This window comes from Phalacrocorax carbo, chromosome 9 (genome assembly GCF_963921805.1).
Source record: "Phalacrocorax carbo chromosome 9, bPhaCar2.1, whole genome shotgun sequence".
Taxonomy (NCBI): domain Eukaryota; kingdom Metazoa; phylum Chordata; class Aves; order Suliformes; family Phalacrocoracidae; genus Phalacrocorax; species Phalacrocorax carbo.
In genome coordinates, this window is record NC_087521.1 from 2,335,263 (window position 1) to 2,351,317 (window position 16,055).

Below are 16,055 nucleotides of genomic sequence, written 5' to 3' on the forward strand. Positions count from 1 at the left end.
CTAGGGAGGAAAATAAAAGGTTGTGCAAACTAAGCAATGTCTTTTATTGCCTTATTTGGTGTTATTGGTAGTAGTATGAATTTCTTCAATAGGACCAGAGGCAGACAGTTTCATTGCATTTAATATCAGATTTTAAATGCATGGGGCACAGATAAAAAGTGACACCGGCTGAGGTCCAGGGGAGCAAGCCTGTGGCTGCCAATCTGCAGATACAAAGGATGAAGGCTGCTATGCTGCAGCACCTGACCTCCAGGCAGAGCTCAGCAGTGGCCCAGGATGAGGCACAACCTTCCAGCATTGAGACTTTCCCTACCAGGCAACGGGAGAGCTGCTTCTCCTTGCTAGAGAGGAGGAACCTCAGACTCCAGCAATGGCCTGAGGAGCCACCAAGCCAGGCAACAAGCAGCCTTTAGCCTCAAGACTCGCAAAAGTACCCACGTGCCTTAGTGCCGGAGCAGTGGAAGAGTTTGCTGTTCCCTTGCTGCTCGCAGCCGTGAGGCTCTCCTTGAGGTCGGTGTCCAAGCTGGGTGTCTCCCACCATGATTTGACTCATCGGTAGTGCAATCTTTCTCCTTTTTTCAGCCTGGCTAGTAAGAGATGTTGGATCCCAGTGCTCCTCAGTTGAAGCAAAAGGTTCACTAGCATTTCCTTTCCTGACGACGCCCTTGCCTTCTGCCTAAAATGGACCAGACATAGAATAAAAGAGAACACTTCCCCTATTTTCTTGCCTCCTGCAGAGGGTATTTATTTGCAAGAGAGCTGCAAGAGTGTTGAGTGCCTATGCATAAGTTAAAACAAGTGGAAAAGCTTCCACAGACGAGTGACTTGCCCAGGACATCTAGTATCTTAATGATGAAGCCACTCTCCTCAGAGGTGCCAGGTACCAGAACAGAAATTCAGAGGTGGATCCGTCATTTCCTTAAGGGAAGCTCTAATGTTTGAATGCTGGGTGTGATAAAGGGCAGGTGACCATGAAGCCGTTTTCCTCAGTTTTCTTTCCTTCAACTTAAACTTGCTGTAGTGTGGCCTGGCCATTCAGACAGCATAGGTGGTGGTGGGAGCTGATGCTGAGCAGAGGCTTGACTGTGTGCATGAAGACTATGAGCAGGAGTTTAAAAATCTTTATAGCATCTAAATATGGTGAGAAAATGCCCCGTTCTCCTTGGGATCAGGTTGTTTGGGAGCAGGGGCCACCTGTTACATATATATGTGTGGGTATATCAGCCCAATGGGGTTCTTATCAAGGCTTAGGGCTATGGTAGTAATAAGACACTTCCCAGGAATCTTTCCTTAAACTTCTGTTCTTCTAAACCAGATAAAGTGAGGGTCACTTGCTGTGCAACAGAGGGATAGGTTTTTCCTAATCACAAAAAATTCAGGAGACTTTTACTTCAGGTTAAATAAAACAAAGCCAAGAAGCAAGGGGGGAGGGGGGAAATCAAGTCTCTGAAAGAAAGAAAAACCTCAGTGATTTATGCTAAGACATTTTGTGTTTTTAACCTAAATACAGCTACTGTTAGAGCAGACAGGGAGAATTTTTATACCATAAGGTACACACAGAAAACACAGCCAACGTCTCTTTCCACCTACATGATCTCTCACCCCAGTAGTCTTTTTGCTTGAAAGGAGCAGCTTTGTGCATGCATGAACTAGAACTCCCTGCGCAACCATGCACCAACAACCGCATGCAGTAATTCTTTGTGTAGCTATGTTTGTCTGCCTGTCCTACATGATAAGGTACACACATGCACTCTCATTTTCTTCCTATAAATCTCCTTTTCAGAAAACTGTGAACCTGAAGAAAACAGCACGCACTCTCTTAAAAGTGAGGTTGACACTTAAATCCTTGGCTTAAAAGTGTTGCCTGGAGGACAAAAATCTCCATCAGCCCAAAAGCAGCAGATTTGGCTCATGTGCCAACTGTCACTCTCCCACCACACCAGGGGAACATGCTGGGGAAGGAACGGTGCAAAAAAGGAGTGTGAAGGGCAAGCAGTCCTTTGGTTCTGGCAATCCTTCAGTGGTATATGACCCCTTAAGGGATAGAGTAAAACAACCATCTAGCTCCCCTAAATCACATCACCTTGTAGAATCAGCAAACACAATCTCTTCCCTCCCATATATCACCCTCACACCAGACAGATCTTGAATGCAGCGGAGAATTGAGCATTTCTGCTCTAGAGCATGCGTCTGCAGTTAATAACAGATGATCCTAATCACCGCTCCTGGAGCCCAGGGCTAGCTGATAACTCTTTCTTCTGACTACTGACCCCCATAGTCTTCTCATTCCTGAGAAGGAACAGCCATTGTGAACGATAGGTTTTAGCAACTGGGACAAAAACAGTCCTCCTTTTGCTCGAGGAATTCAGATAGCAAACTAAGGGAGCTGCAGAATGGCTGAGCAGCTAAACTACAGGGCTGGGAAAGATCTGCATTGTGTATCTGGCTCTGCCACAGGCTTGCTCCCAGTGACCTTAGGGAAAAATAGTTAAGGTCTCACAGTGTAATTTTCTTCCTCTGGAAATATCAAGATAATAATAGACAGCATCTCCAGAATGGCATTGTGAGGATACATTATTAACTGGCATTTATAACATGCTTTGAATTTTCCAGAGTGAGGTAGGATGTAATATTAACAGCTGAGCAACATGCTTTACTGAAAGTGCTTCTTTACTAAGAGTGGTTTCACTGCTTCTGCAGCAGCCCTTGAGGCTGCATTACCGCTGAAGGGTAGCCTCACCAGCTCTCCATTTACACTTTAAAACCTCTACGCAGGCAGCAGCGGAGTCACAGATGCAGCTGCAAGAAGAAACCACACACCACAGTTGTGCAGGTGCATGTGGGCCCCAGTGGGAAAGAATATTAACTATTTCCTGGTAATAGGGACACAGGGGTCCTTCACACAGATAAAATAATCTCAGCACAGTTCCAGGACACAGCCTGTGTGGGAAGTTACTACCCAAATGAATACTCAACTGTGTTTAACAGATCCTAGTTTAAATGACTACAGACTAAATATTCTGGATTCTCTTTCAAATTCAGCTCAGCTTGTGCATTGCGTGCCCCATATTTTCATTGTGGCAGGGAAAGCGGCTATTTCCATTAGTGTTAATTTAAACCTTTGTGTCTGGAAGGCATAGGTGGTATTTACCACACTATTTCAAGATTAGATGCATTGTCTTAAACAAGCTAATTGTATTATTTGCATCTCTCCTTGACAAAAAGCTGTAGCAGGATCATCCTTTGCGCCTGTAAGGTACGTGGGAGTTAGAAGAATAATTCATAACCGATAGTTTTTTAGAAGCATTTTGCCTTTTTGGAAGAAAATAGTCCATTTTGATTCTCTCTAATATATTCTTTAATTACAATTATTGTCTGAAATGGAAACTGCATAATTATTTGCAAAAGTAACAAGGCATGTTTCCCTCCTCTGAAAAGACTGAAGTGAGAATCAGGCCTCCAGTATGAATGTATACAGAAACTACCTTTTAAAATAATTTTCTATGAAATTGCTTCCAGCTATCTGGTTTGCTGGAATATTAAGATGCAAATCTAGGCAAAGTAGATTTTTTTTTAGACACTTAAAATCTGTGAACCTAGTAGGATTGGCTGAGCTGAAGCTCCTGCAGGAGATAATGATGTTCTGCTGAAACACAGCAACACTTCAGTAAACCCTGATGATGATAATGCATTGAAATAACAACACGTGGCATTGCTACCCACCCACGCCTCATCATGCATCACACCAAAATGTCACGATGTGCTGATGGTTAAGTTTCTCTTCTAAAATCACAAAGCTGGCAGTTCCAGCTGCAACGCTCACAACAAACTGTTCTTTTTCATTTCATGTCTTTGGCCGGTTTCAGCTGTACCCAGGATCTTTCTTACTTGAGATGGTGATGGTGGATGCTCCTTAAGCATTTAAAAATGAGATTCAGAAAAATACTTAGCCATCCAAGTTTCCACTCTTACAAAGCACCACCTGAACAGTAGGAGGCTGTAAAACTAGGCAGAAAGAAGTCTGGCACCAGATTTCCATGCCTTCTTGCTTTCAAGCAGAGCAGAAAGTAGCCTCTGTCTTTCTATTCTACTTGAAATATAACTTCTGCAGGTTTCCCAAATACCTTTGAGCTTACAGACACATGAAAGCTTAGATTTGGCACAAGTTTCAACGAAGGTTTAGGGTGGTAGTTGGAATGATGGCAGAAGCAGAATTTTATCTTCCCTGGATGTCATGATAACAAAATAGTTATGAAAACATTTTTTTTTATGTTTGGCTTCTTGTCTGTTTGATAAATAAGACAACACATTCACAATCACTTACCTTCAAGAGCTTCCACTTTTCCTGCCACTGGTGGAGCTAAAGTAAAGATGAAAAATTTTAGGAAAAATTGCTTGAATAGATCAGGCTAAATCCAAAGAAGGTCTGCCTGCCTGTATTTAGTTTGGAGTCTGGATGGAGATTTGGTGCCTATACCCTAAATTTTAACTTCGATAACCTCAGCTACTGCTTAACTCTGCAAATACCTACTTTCAATAGGTGCTTCAACTCTTAGCATCAAAAAATCAAATTTAAGCACTCTTAAAGTTCTATATCTACACATGCTTACTAGCACTTCAGTGTTCATAAGTCAGAGAAGTGTGACTTCTACCCCACACTGAAGTTCAATGGAGATCCAGACACAAACCATTTCTTCTCTCAACTCTTCCCTCCTTTTCCCTGTTGGGCCAGATGATGATGCCTGCTGCTTTTTTTGTTCATTTTTCCCCTCAAAACAACAGTGATGATGATGATCCTGTGTTTTCACACAAGAGCTTGGCAGTTGCAGCAGTCTTCCCAGGATATACATTAGATGCCACAAAGTAAGCGGCAGTCTTAAACACTGTTAAAAGTCCATTAGGACTTCTTCCATCCTAACCAAGGGGAGTGCTGTCCTGTTCTCATTTTGTATTTCCAAGGTACTGGGGAGATAGACATAATTCCCTTCCAAAGGGCTTGAAATTCACATTTCCCACCTCCCTAGAAAGTGTAATAATGATCAGGGGAGAGACCGTGGTAGGACATCTTTCCTCTTGTAAGTCTTCCAGCAGGGAAAGGAAAGAAGATTGGATTCGCTATGCCAGAAAGAAGAGTGGTCATAGCTATGATGCCACTGGCTAGGGTACTCACCTAGCCTAGCCACAGCCTTGGCTTCCTCACCCTGCATCAGGATTGCTTCTGCATTTTGCATTACACACCTCTGAGTTCAGCATGTGGAACCCAGGACGCCCCTTACCACCTGAGTGCAAACTAAACAGTTACATACTTTCCTTCTGGTCAAACTCATTTCTAATTCTTTCCTCAAGTTCTTTCCAACAGACAGCTTGGGAGTACCCCCAAATCGCTTGTGTAGTGGCCTGAGTACTCTAAGCAGCTGTGGCTTTATGGGGGGCAGAGAGGTAGGAAAGGGCAATAGCAGGGCTTTGCTGCATTTCACATTTTGGCCAATTGCACCTGCTAAGGTACCACACACTCATGAATTTCCCTCTGGACTTAGATCAGAGCTGTGTCTGTCCCTGCCTCCTAGGAGGTCTGAACCTCCTCAGGGGCCTGGATTCTGCTCCGTGGGGCTGAAAATCTGGTATTGCAAAGCCTGGCCCTGCAGTGACAAAGTTACTCTTTTGGACCCGGCAAGTATAGAGTGAGAGTGAAGCCTAATTATAGTTTGATACCATTCACTCCTTGTTCTTTTAGGTGATACTGCCAGTAATAACTGGCAGTGGTGGGCACTTAGTTATGGCACTGATACTTTGTTATGGGAACTCCCATCCACTGCCCACTGAACTGAGCCCACAGGTGTGACATTGCAAAGGCAAGTGAACAGTTCCTCAGCAGTAAGAGATTTGGATGGTTGCTGTGCACAGACAGGTTTAAAAACAGGGAAAGGTCTTACAGACCCCACTACTGGTCAACAGAGCCGCTGATTCCTGAAGCACGGCCATAACACAAATATAAAAGTAAATGTGACACAGTCTGCGGTCTTCTTAGGGAAAGGGCTTCAGGAACTTCCCGTGCAGACATGGGCTGTGTCTCCTTCTTGTACATACCGCAGGGGAAATGGAAGAAGAGAAACACCAAGGGTGGGAATTAAGACTGTGTTTTCATTTCCTCTTTCTTGTTTGTTACTTGGTCCTTCTCTAGTAAAAAGAAAAAAAAAAAAAGCTGACAACAAAAAACCCAGCTGCACCTGGGTTTTTACATAAATGTTCTCTTGCGCTTCAACTCGTTCACCTCCTGGCAACACTGACTCCAGAAAATACAGCACACTTTCTCTTTAAGAAAGACTGCTCCTTGCCCAGCTGTTGACTTGCCTGAAGGTGAGACCTCTGCTTAAATTCATGGCTCCAGCTGTCAAAAGCAAAGAAAAGCAGCTTTTCCTTGGCGGCTCTCTGCTTTGGGTAGAATTTGACATCTTCCTCAGTCAGCAGAATTTAATCAGCATCAAGTGCCCACAGCCGCTCAGCTCCACCACTGCTGGGCTGGGGCTGGGGGCTGGGGCTGGGGCTGGGGAGACAGACCTGAGGAGAAGAGCGGGGGAGTCCGCAAGCAGCAGGCACAAACAGACACAGGCACAAACAATCGCCCATTTCTATAGGAAATCCAAAGCTCGTCACTGTCTGGGGAGAGCCTCATTGTATCCTTTGACTTAAGAATTGCTGTTATCACACAGTAACCTTACCCAGCTTAGGCTCTGCTGTGTCCTCCTGAGCAGCTGAGAGCAGTAAATGGAATGAGTTATTGACAGCTGACGATGATACTGATTTCTAAAAGAAAGCTGGTGAAATGGGCTCAGGGATATGGTTTCCCAGTCTGGAGTGAACAAGTGAAGCCAAGGGAGCGACTCCTGAGGTCACCATGCCCTGCTCGCCTTCCTCCTAGGGAAGAAAGTGCCTTCAGTTATTGTCACATAGATGTCAATAAACTAAATGATCCACCTCATGTAGTGAAATCGTTAAGCCAAGCACCTAACCTATGAAGCCCAGCAGCTGATGCTTTCACAAAACCTAAATGGTCAGATAGGACTGGCGTGTGCAGACGTAGGTACGTGCAGACTTGTGTATGGACCCAGCACAGCGGGACAGCATTTGCTTTTCCCCAGTACTGCCACCTCCTTCCTGCAACGAAGCCCCAAAGTCCCATGCCAGGGAGAGACCGGGATAAGGTCGCAGCCAGGGAGGCAGTGGCGTGGCAGCTCCTGTTCCAGGTTTCAGCCCTGTGACGATGTGTGCTGGGGGCTGTGCCAGCTGCCTCCGTCCTGCTGCAGCCCCCCATCGCTAGGGAGCCAGCCTGGCTGACCCGAGACCCTCATTTCGGGGCGCTCGGTCAGTGCAAGACGGCCGCTGTTACAGCAGGAGTGTGCACAGGGTGGTTTCTTAAGGAGACTTTGTATTAGTGCTTACCCATTTAAAATACCCTCTTCAGAGTAAATAATATCTGCCTATGTGTTTTCAACACCCAAACTCCAGCCGTTCCTATACATGTAGTTCATTTCTAGCACCTGCAGCTGTTACCCGTTTCCTGACAATACCATCGTGCCTATTGAGGAGAGGAAGGGCATGTTGAGTTGTGTTTTTTTTTTTTTTAATGTTTACCTCTTCCACCTGTTTGATATTAGCCTGCATAATGGCACCGAGTTAAAGCAAAGGAGACGGCTGCTGGAAGCAAACAGGAAATGAGCAATGCCCGAGGTGAGGGAGGCAGCAGGGCTGCGAGGAAACAAGGGGGGCGGCAGGCAGATATCGACTGGTGAGCATTCACAAGCCTCTGTGCAGAGGGGTGATTTAGTTCTCTCCAGATCCAAGCTACGTATCAGAGGGATACTAAAGCACTGAATGCCCCCAGCTAGGATAGGAGAGGGTGAGAAAGAAGGAGATGTGTAAGGGGGGAGATGCTGTGGGTGGAGGTGGGAGTGCAGGTAAAGGCTTGCTGCTCAGGGAGCGGGGGAGAGCTCGCAGGTGCACTGCAGTCCAGGAGCTTGACAGTGATCAATGTAGAGCTTGTGCTGTGAACTGTGTGCTCTCGCAGCCTGTAGCCATGAATGTGGTGGGTTTTTTTCCCCTGTTCCTTTGTATTTGGGGAATGAACTTCATAAAACCTGCATTCATCGTTTCTGCTCAGCCACATGACAAACTTCTTCTGAGCTGTGTCCTGGAGGGGTGACGCAGCCACAAAAACAAGATCCCTCCTGCTCCAGTCATTAAAAACACCGCATTTCTCATTTCACAGCACTGGGGGAGGGGACCGAGAGCCGCCGAGGAAGCAAATAGCACTGAGGGTACTGTTACAATATGAAAGAGGCCATTAACTCAGCGCATTTACCTACAGAACTGATCAACAAATGTCCTACCAAGAGACATACTTTTAATCTTTTCCTAGTATTGCTCATCTTTCTCAACCTTTACTTTCAAAAAAAGCTGTTGCTGATAAGCAAAGTGACAATCTTGCTTCCCTTCTTTTACCTATTTAGAACTTCACAGTGCTAAAAGGTACAATGCTGATCTTGTATAGTGTCTGGAGTCTCCTCTTAAATGATATCCCCCTTATGTGAGCAGCGAACTGAACACATCTGTTGGATGCAATTATCTGAATGCTGCACGTGTTTTATACATATTTTCTATATTACTTGGGGATAATATATCTAACTATGTTTCTCTGACAGGGATATTTATTTGTGAAGGTGGTTTTTCTACTGTCAACCAAGTTCAGTGAGTGGTCAAATATGGTTTGTCAAATTTCTAGTAACGTTTTGTTATTGATTATTGATGTAGATGTGTATTTTTAATTATTTTAGTAATTCTTCCCAGCCTCCTGGAACTAGAAGAGGTGAAATGCACACTGATCCGCAGATCCTTAGCTTTCATGCACTCTAATAGATTCCCATGGCAGGAGGTGAACCCTGTAACAAGCTCTATGTCTGTAGGATTACCTGCTGCACTCTGTTTGTGGGAAGCGGGCCAATAATAATGCTGGATTAAAGAATAGATGGAAATGACTGAAACATTTTCTTTTGGAGTCAGAAATATTTTGCTAGAAGTTCTAAAATTTTCATTAAACTGTGACAGTAACTTATGCTATTTTGTAAAGTACTAGGGAAAATGCTTTCAGCAAATGTCTGCAGAAAGCTTTTTTTTTTTTCTACCAACTCAGTTTTATCTGTTTTATAAAAAAAGGCCCTACAGACTCTGACACAGCGAAGTCGCTGTGCCTTGCTAAAATACCAGTGTTAGCTGAACCCTGGTAATTGTACAAACACGTGCTTTTAGCTGGGGCAAACACAAGATAAATGACATTAACTTTTCTCTCCGGTATAAACTAACATGTTTCACCTCACAGCAGGAGACATGATTGCAGGTCAGGCAGCACAGCTCGGCTGACGGGCAGTAATTCGCTAAGCTGAGGTTAGCCCGAAGATGCGTCTCAGCTTGGTGTGAAGCCCTGGTCCTTCCCAACAAGGACAAGAAGGGTCCTTCCCTCATGCCTGACCTGGTGAGCACAGAGGGAAAGCATATTATTAGTGTTATTTAATTTGCGTTACTCTGATACTTAAGAGCTCCGGTTTGGATTAGGACTCTGTTGTGCTAGGCCTGTATAAACACACATGAAAGCATGACACTGTCTTCAAGAGCTGCCTGCCTTATACAAACAAACACGGGAGTCAGGCACAGTTTCACACTGAGGTTGGGCTTCATCTTCCTTAGGGCCTTGTGCTGTGCCAACCACGTTGTCAGCTCTTGCAAATCGTCCGTATTTAACAGCCTGCACCTCGGCCTGCTCTTTGCTGAACTGGTAATTCGGCAAGTTCCTGTGTTCATGTAGCATGCAGTAGGTTACCCAGAAGGATACTTGAGGCGAAGATGGGACAGGCCGTGCGAGTCTATTTTAAGGGTGGCTACAAAAAGTCCCCATGTACTGCAGCTCTCAGTGGAGAGAGCTTGAACTGGCTGAGGAAAACAAGCACCCAGCACTAGGCAGCTTGGGGGTCTGGAGGAGACAGAGCTGAGCCAGCACCAGCAATGCTGCAAGGCTTGTTGGGTCTGCTATGTGCTTGATCAGTGCAGGCCGACCAACCAAGCAGCCTGAAGGACTACAGGGCTCGCTGTCCTATGGGAAGCATCTCCCCATCAACGCTGAGACAGGCTGTTAATCAACAAAACCAAAATTGTCTTTATATACCTCAGAGGAGGTGACTAAAGCAGAGGCAGAGAGAAGCAGTTAGTTTACTCTGTGAGAAATGTTTATTGGTTTTCCCTGTAGGCTGTTAATAGGACTTTTGGCTTTAGCAGAAGAAATCCCACATTGTTCCCTAAAACTTGCTCAATAAAGCTGAGTCATAAGCAATTTCCATGTTCTGAAGCAGTGATCCTTTCTTCACCCTTTGTAGGCATCTCAGGGTGACTCCTGAAAAGGAACTACAGAAAAACCTGTTTGGATAATACATTGTGTTCAGTGGCTTGTAGTCGTAGTCTCACAGTGGTGTGCATCCAAACAGTGCTTGGGATTTCTCATTTTCTAAAAGTAAATAAAGAGCGCTCTGTGCAGTGATTGCCTTCTAATTTTACCTCTTCCTCTCAACATTAAAGATCTGACTACATTACTCCTTCAAATCTCATTCATAAAAGCTACATCACTTTTTCCGGATAGCCAGTAAGTTCAGTTGTGTTCGAGACCTTCTCTGCAGAGTGCCCGTCATGACAGAGCTCACCATTCTGGTAAGCTACAGCATCATTGGCTTGTATGTTGTATGGATACATGGTGTGCCGCTGCAACTGCAGCGTCTTGCGGGTTAAACAAGTGATGTGGGCAGATTGAGACAGGCAAGCATTTACATATCAAAAGATGTAAGAGTTCTCAAAACTGGTATAAACATAATAAGTCTCATCAGGTGTTGTTCAAGGCAGTTTGGTTTTGTTCGGAAGTAAGAATGCAATGCAGTCAAGGTGTTGTGGTCTGACTGATAAACCAGTTCTGGTCAAGGTGGGGTACAAAGCCTACACCGTTTAGCTAACCTCACAGCAGAAGCAAAGAGTCTTGCCTCTGTTTCAGTGTATTGCACTCCGGCTCACTCGTGATCAGTCACTCCCTATTAAAAATACACATCTTTTACTCTTGTAGACAAAATGCATAAACACTTGACCCCTGGAAATATGATATACAACTAAAGACAGCCTTTGAAAAACCTGGAGTATGTATGTGCATTATAAATTCCTCCTATCTTACAGGGCCAGCAGAGCAGGAAAAATGATAACTGGTTGTGTCTCTTGGTCTCCCTCTCCAGCCTGCTCCCTCATCTCCCTTGCACTCCCCCTCCTGTTTGCTGCAGGATGTGCCAGCACTTGTCTTGGCAAAAGCCAGTGTTGGATCTTAAGCTGAAGGAACCTCCAGAGTGTTTGTGACTAGCTCAGCCTTTACCAGGCCTCCTCTCCTCCTGCCCCACGAGATGAGTACGTGGTGCGGGTGTGCTCTGGGGAGCTGCAGGAGATGGATGCCTGCACCCAGCACCATGTGGCTGCCTGGCAAATGCATAGCTTGTGCTCTCATAAATCGGGGCTTTGCAATGTGTGTAAATGCATGTGCGAAATACACGTGTGCCAAGTGTATGTAAATGCACGTGCCTCGCAGGCTGTGGCAGACTGCACCAGCAGTGGGACAACAACAGGGCATGGCCATTCAGTCTTGGTCTGTGATTTCAGTGAAGTCAAATGAACAAGCACTTTGTCATTAGTTGTAGGGACCTGAGTCCTTCTCTGTACTCAAGGCAGGTTACAGCAGCTGATGGCTGTGTGATTTCCACCTACCATCCTCCACTACAATGCACCCAGCTAGTGGCTTGGTTGCTCTCCCTGCCCAGGCAATCTGTGGTCTTTCTAGAAAGACTGCCTGCAGAACTTAACACCATCACTGCTTTTGGCGGTTGTGATTTCATGACACAGAAAACCACCCATGAGGAGCTGCACAGCAGCTCATTTTCCAAAGAAGCTGCCAACCAATAGTTGGGCGATTTAGCACTAACTCTCCTTCAACATGCAGCCTGGTCTGGATTTCAACCAGGGACCGAGATATGACAGGTTTCAGTTCTCATCCCCAGTACCTAACGGTGTCTTGTCCTCATCATTAAAAATTAAATTGCCCGTGAGTAAACACCCATGCTGTTCTTGATGCATGTGCATCTATAAAGTCCACACCAGGACTTCAGGTGGAAGGGGACCAACTGGGCCTTCCACATCATAAAACACTCTTAATAATTTGTGAAGCTTCATCCTAAGCTTGTTCTCTATTTTCCCCTTGTGAAATTTAATGGAAAATTTTTATACAAGCTTGTTCCTCTAGTCATTATTTTATACCATCTTATTCTTGGTATTGCTCTCGACCTAGCAAACTAAGGTCATGCTTTAGTTTAAATAATTACTGTTCTCTCCCTGTTGTTTTCTCCTCTGATGTATTTAAAGGCTCCTGTCCCTGCTCATCCATTCTTGTTGTTTCGTTGCTGTATAAATCAGTTTCTTTTACAGTCTTCTAAGGCAGACTCTTCATTTCCCTGATCATCAGTTGTTCTGATCTTCTTTGTAAATATGGGTGAAAAGTACTGTATGTGTTGTTCTGGATGATGTTTTGATACAGCCTTACACAATGGCAGCAATGCTTTTCTAATTAGTTAAAATACCTTGTCTAACACATCCTGTGACTGCATTTACCTCTTCCATGATTCTGTCATGCTGGTGGCTCAGTTACTCTGTAAGGGATGACAATACCCTTGTCTTTCTTCACCACTGTTTCTTCCAAAAGCTATGTCCTTGTCTTTACAGCAGGAATTCCTGCTGCCTAGGTGTATGACCTTTCGTGCTGTGATTTTCTGAAGTCATCAGATTTTTTTCCTGATATTCCACTTGTCCTCTCTGTTGATGAGACACCTCATCTTCAGTAAATTTCATTAGCACATTATTATTATTATTTTTATGCCTCTATCAACCCTGCTTAAGACAAATGATAATAAAAGCTCCTTAACTTTTGTCTTATGCTGTTCCTGGTGGGAACCTCATTCCTTAAGTTATAACACTAAACTTCCCGCCGCAACTCCTTTTCATCAGTGGCAGAAATTATGCATCCACCTTTCCCCATCTATTTCTGCTGGACATTTTTCTCCAGGGCAAGGAAGGCAAGAGGAAAGCCAACTTCTTAACCACACAGCAGAGAGCAGAAGCACACCGTGATGTGGTCACCCTTGAGCAGAGCCAAGGGCGGGATTCCTAGATGTACTTGGCAAAGCAGCTGGCATACCCATGGAAGGCAACAGAAAAGGACTTCTGCAACTTGTACGCTATTCCCAGATGTGCTTTACCCCAGAGCGCTCTGGGAGTTGTTATGGAGGCATGTTTTACTGGGGTTCAGCAATATCTAGCTGTGGTCTTTACTCGAAGCACAGAAGAAGCTAGAAAAAAAACCCTAGTCTTGAGTTTGTGTGGTAGTTCATCTTCTTCAGTCTGGTCAGCTCCACGGGGGAAGTCTCGGGGCTTTGAGTGCAGTGTTTCCAAACTTTGAGAACAAACCCTAAGCATTTGTAAAAACTGCAGAGCATACAGTTAATACACCCAGATGTGCTGTCAGCCCCACAGCACTGCACTGGAGTGGATGGAGTGTGTAAATCTTGGAAAGGTTAAAGCTGAGAAACCAGCGATATGCATAAAGGCTCATGTTCCTTCCAGGAGGAGGAGGGGGGTGAGGTGTTATCATTCTTCATTAATCACTTACATCTCCAACCTGCCTAAATCCTCTGAAAAGAACCAGCAAAGAAAACACCAGCTGCTGCAGCTCCTTCTTTTTCCTCTGTACCCTCCAGTCTCCCTCCCTCCTCCCGGCCTTCCCCAGACTGTGTTTATTTTTACTGCTCGTGAATCAGCCAGGAACTTGCTCCCTGCAACAGGATCAGCTGAGAACAAGCTGCAGATTGAACGTTCCCTGAAATCCTGTGTTTGTTTTGTAGCTTACAACCAGCAGCAAAACAGTGGAGAAAAGGAGAGAAAGTGGTACATGTCTTCTTTCTCACGTGGGAGATGGGACTTTCATTCTGCAGGGAGCGGGACTTCCCCAACTTGCTCTTTGAATGTGTGGCAGCTTTCACTAGAGATTTTGAGCATGCTTAGCTTATGAAAATCACTTAAACTGTGAGTGCTTTGGGAAGGCAACCATTGTTTTATATAGGAGCGCCTAGCTCCTACAGTAACCTGGCCCCATTGCCCCAAAACACCCCGCTGCACCATAAGCAGCACAGCAGCTCTCCCTTCAGCAACCGCCGTTTCTTCTCACATCACTACGGTGTAAGAACTGTCCTGTCCTGAATAGCAAAAGCACAAAAGGATTTACCTCCCGAGCTCGACTGCGCCATGGCTACCCCGGCTCTGGCATTAGTGCGACGGCCTGCACCGAGAGCAGGGGCAGGCGAGTCACCGTCTCAGTGAAGTCACTGCAGGGGGTGGTGAAGAATGGCAACTGGTGACAGAGGAGTGACTGATGGGCAGGAGAGGGACAAGAGAGGGGAACAAAAGGGGAAAAAATGGAAGTTAAAAAGGAATTGAAACACACCCCCAAAAAGTGTATGTGGGAAAACAGAAAAAGAAAAGGCAAAATCATTCTTGGGAGAACAAGCATCTTTCTCAGCTGGGGCAGGGTTGTCTCTCTGGCACCTCTCTGAACCCACACTGTCTAACCAGAGCAGCCACAAGGGCAAGATCTGTCCCAGGATGCATTCGTCTGACATGCTGCAGTCACACTATTGATCCCCAAGCAGTGAGAATTTGGGGAACCAGGTTTGGAAGCCTGTCCTCCACAGAGCAGGGGAATCCTTATTTACAGAGCCACTGGAATACTAGCTTTTTCCAGAGTCTTGTGTTCAAACAGCCTAAAGGCCACCCCGATATCCGCCGTCCAACAAATCATGGCCTCTGATTTAAATCCGGCATTTCAATTTGTACGCCTTTGAAAGGCATGAAATGCTACCCTTGTCGCCAAGCTGAATGGAAAAGCGCTCGCCTTGTGCCGAGGGGCCCGTCCCCCGCGCAGCGCTCCACCACGGCACGCACCAGGAGGCTGACTTGTCACTTCGGCACCAGCCTGGTGCGGAACTGCTAATCTCAGATTGAAGAAGTCGTTCACTGCCAAGACTTCTCTGCCAAAAGATAACTTTATAATACTGATAATCAGGCGCCCTGTGATGATAAAATGCCTGTTGCTTGCCTCGTCTCTTGCTGACAAGCTGCTTATTATGGCAAACCATTTGTGTTACGGAAAAAGCAGAGCCTTTTACTGAAAAGTAGCAAAAAAAATTATCTTATCTTAGCCTAGAAGTGGAGAAAGTGCAATTAATTAATTTGTTTCTGAGTCTGACCTCCAGGCATAATAGATTTTATAGCACAGCTATATATTGTAATTACAGGATAGAGCAAGCCTATTCTGTAGCTTGTAGTTGAGTGCGTAATGAGGAGTGAAAGATTGATGTTCAGTGTGGTCAGATGACTAATACACTGGTAACAACTGAACTGGTCGAGCAAGAGTAACAGGCACCTGAGATAAAATTTGATGTCTTGCTGAATAATGATGTTGTTTCCTATGTTCATTGTCTTTCCCTAACCTGGTAATTAACTTGTCCTAATAGCACCGAGCGCAACACAACATTCAAGACACCGCTCCACCGTGTGTAGCCGGTGTCATGCCACTGCTTATCCCTGTTCTCTTTATCCTCCCTCAAGAGCACTATGGGATTCTCCCAGGCTGCACACAGTAGGCACGGATATATAAACATGTATGTATGACAGGGGAGAGACGGCTTCTGAGAAACTTGCATTAATGATACTCTTCTATCTTGTCTAGGAAAACAAATAAAGAGGAAGGTCAGAGAACATCATACCCTGATTGCAAAATAATGTTAGGTAAACCTTTAGTATAGACAAAGCTAGTTTCGTCCTAGGATTTGTGGGAGGGTTTTTTTGGTCTTGAACATATCCTTTTTGTGATGTTCTTCATA

General features: G+C 45.1%; 1 non-coding gene across 1 annotated transcript; it reads right to left on the minus strand.

The window, feature by feature from the left end:
* Positions 1-4,841: 4,841 nt before the first annotated feature.
* On the minus strand, positions 4,842-4,957 carry LOC135315091 (U6atac minor spliceosomal RNA). Its single transcript, XR_010374543.1, has one exon. It is a non-coding gene; the product is annotated as a U6atac minor spliceosomal RNA (small nuclear RNA).
* Between the last annotated feature and the right edge of the window lie 11,098 nt (positions 4,958-16,055).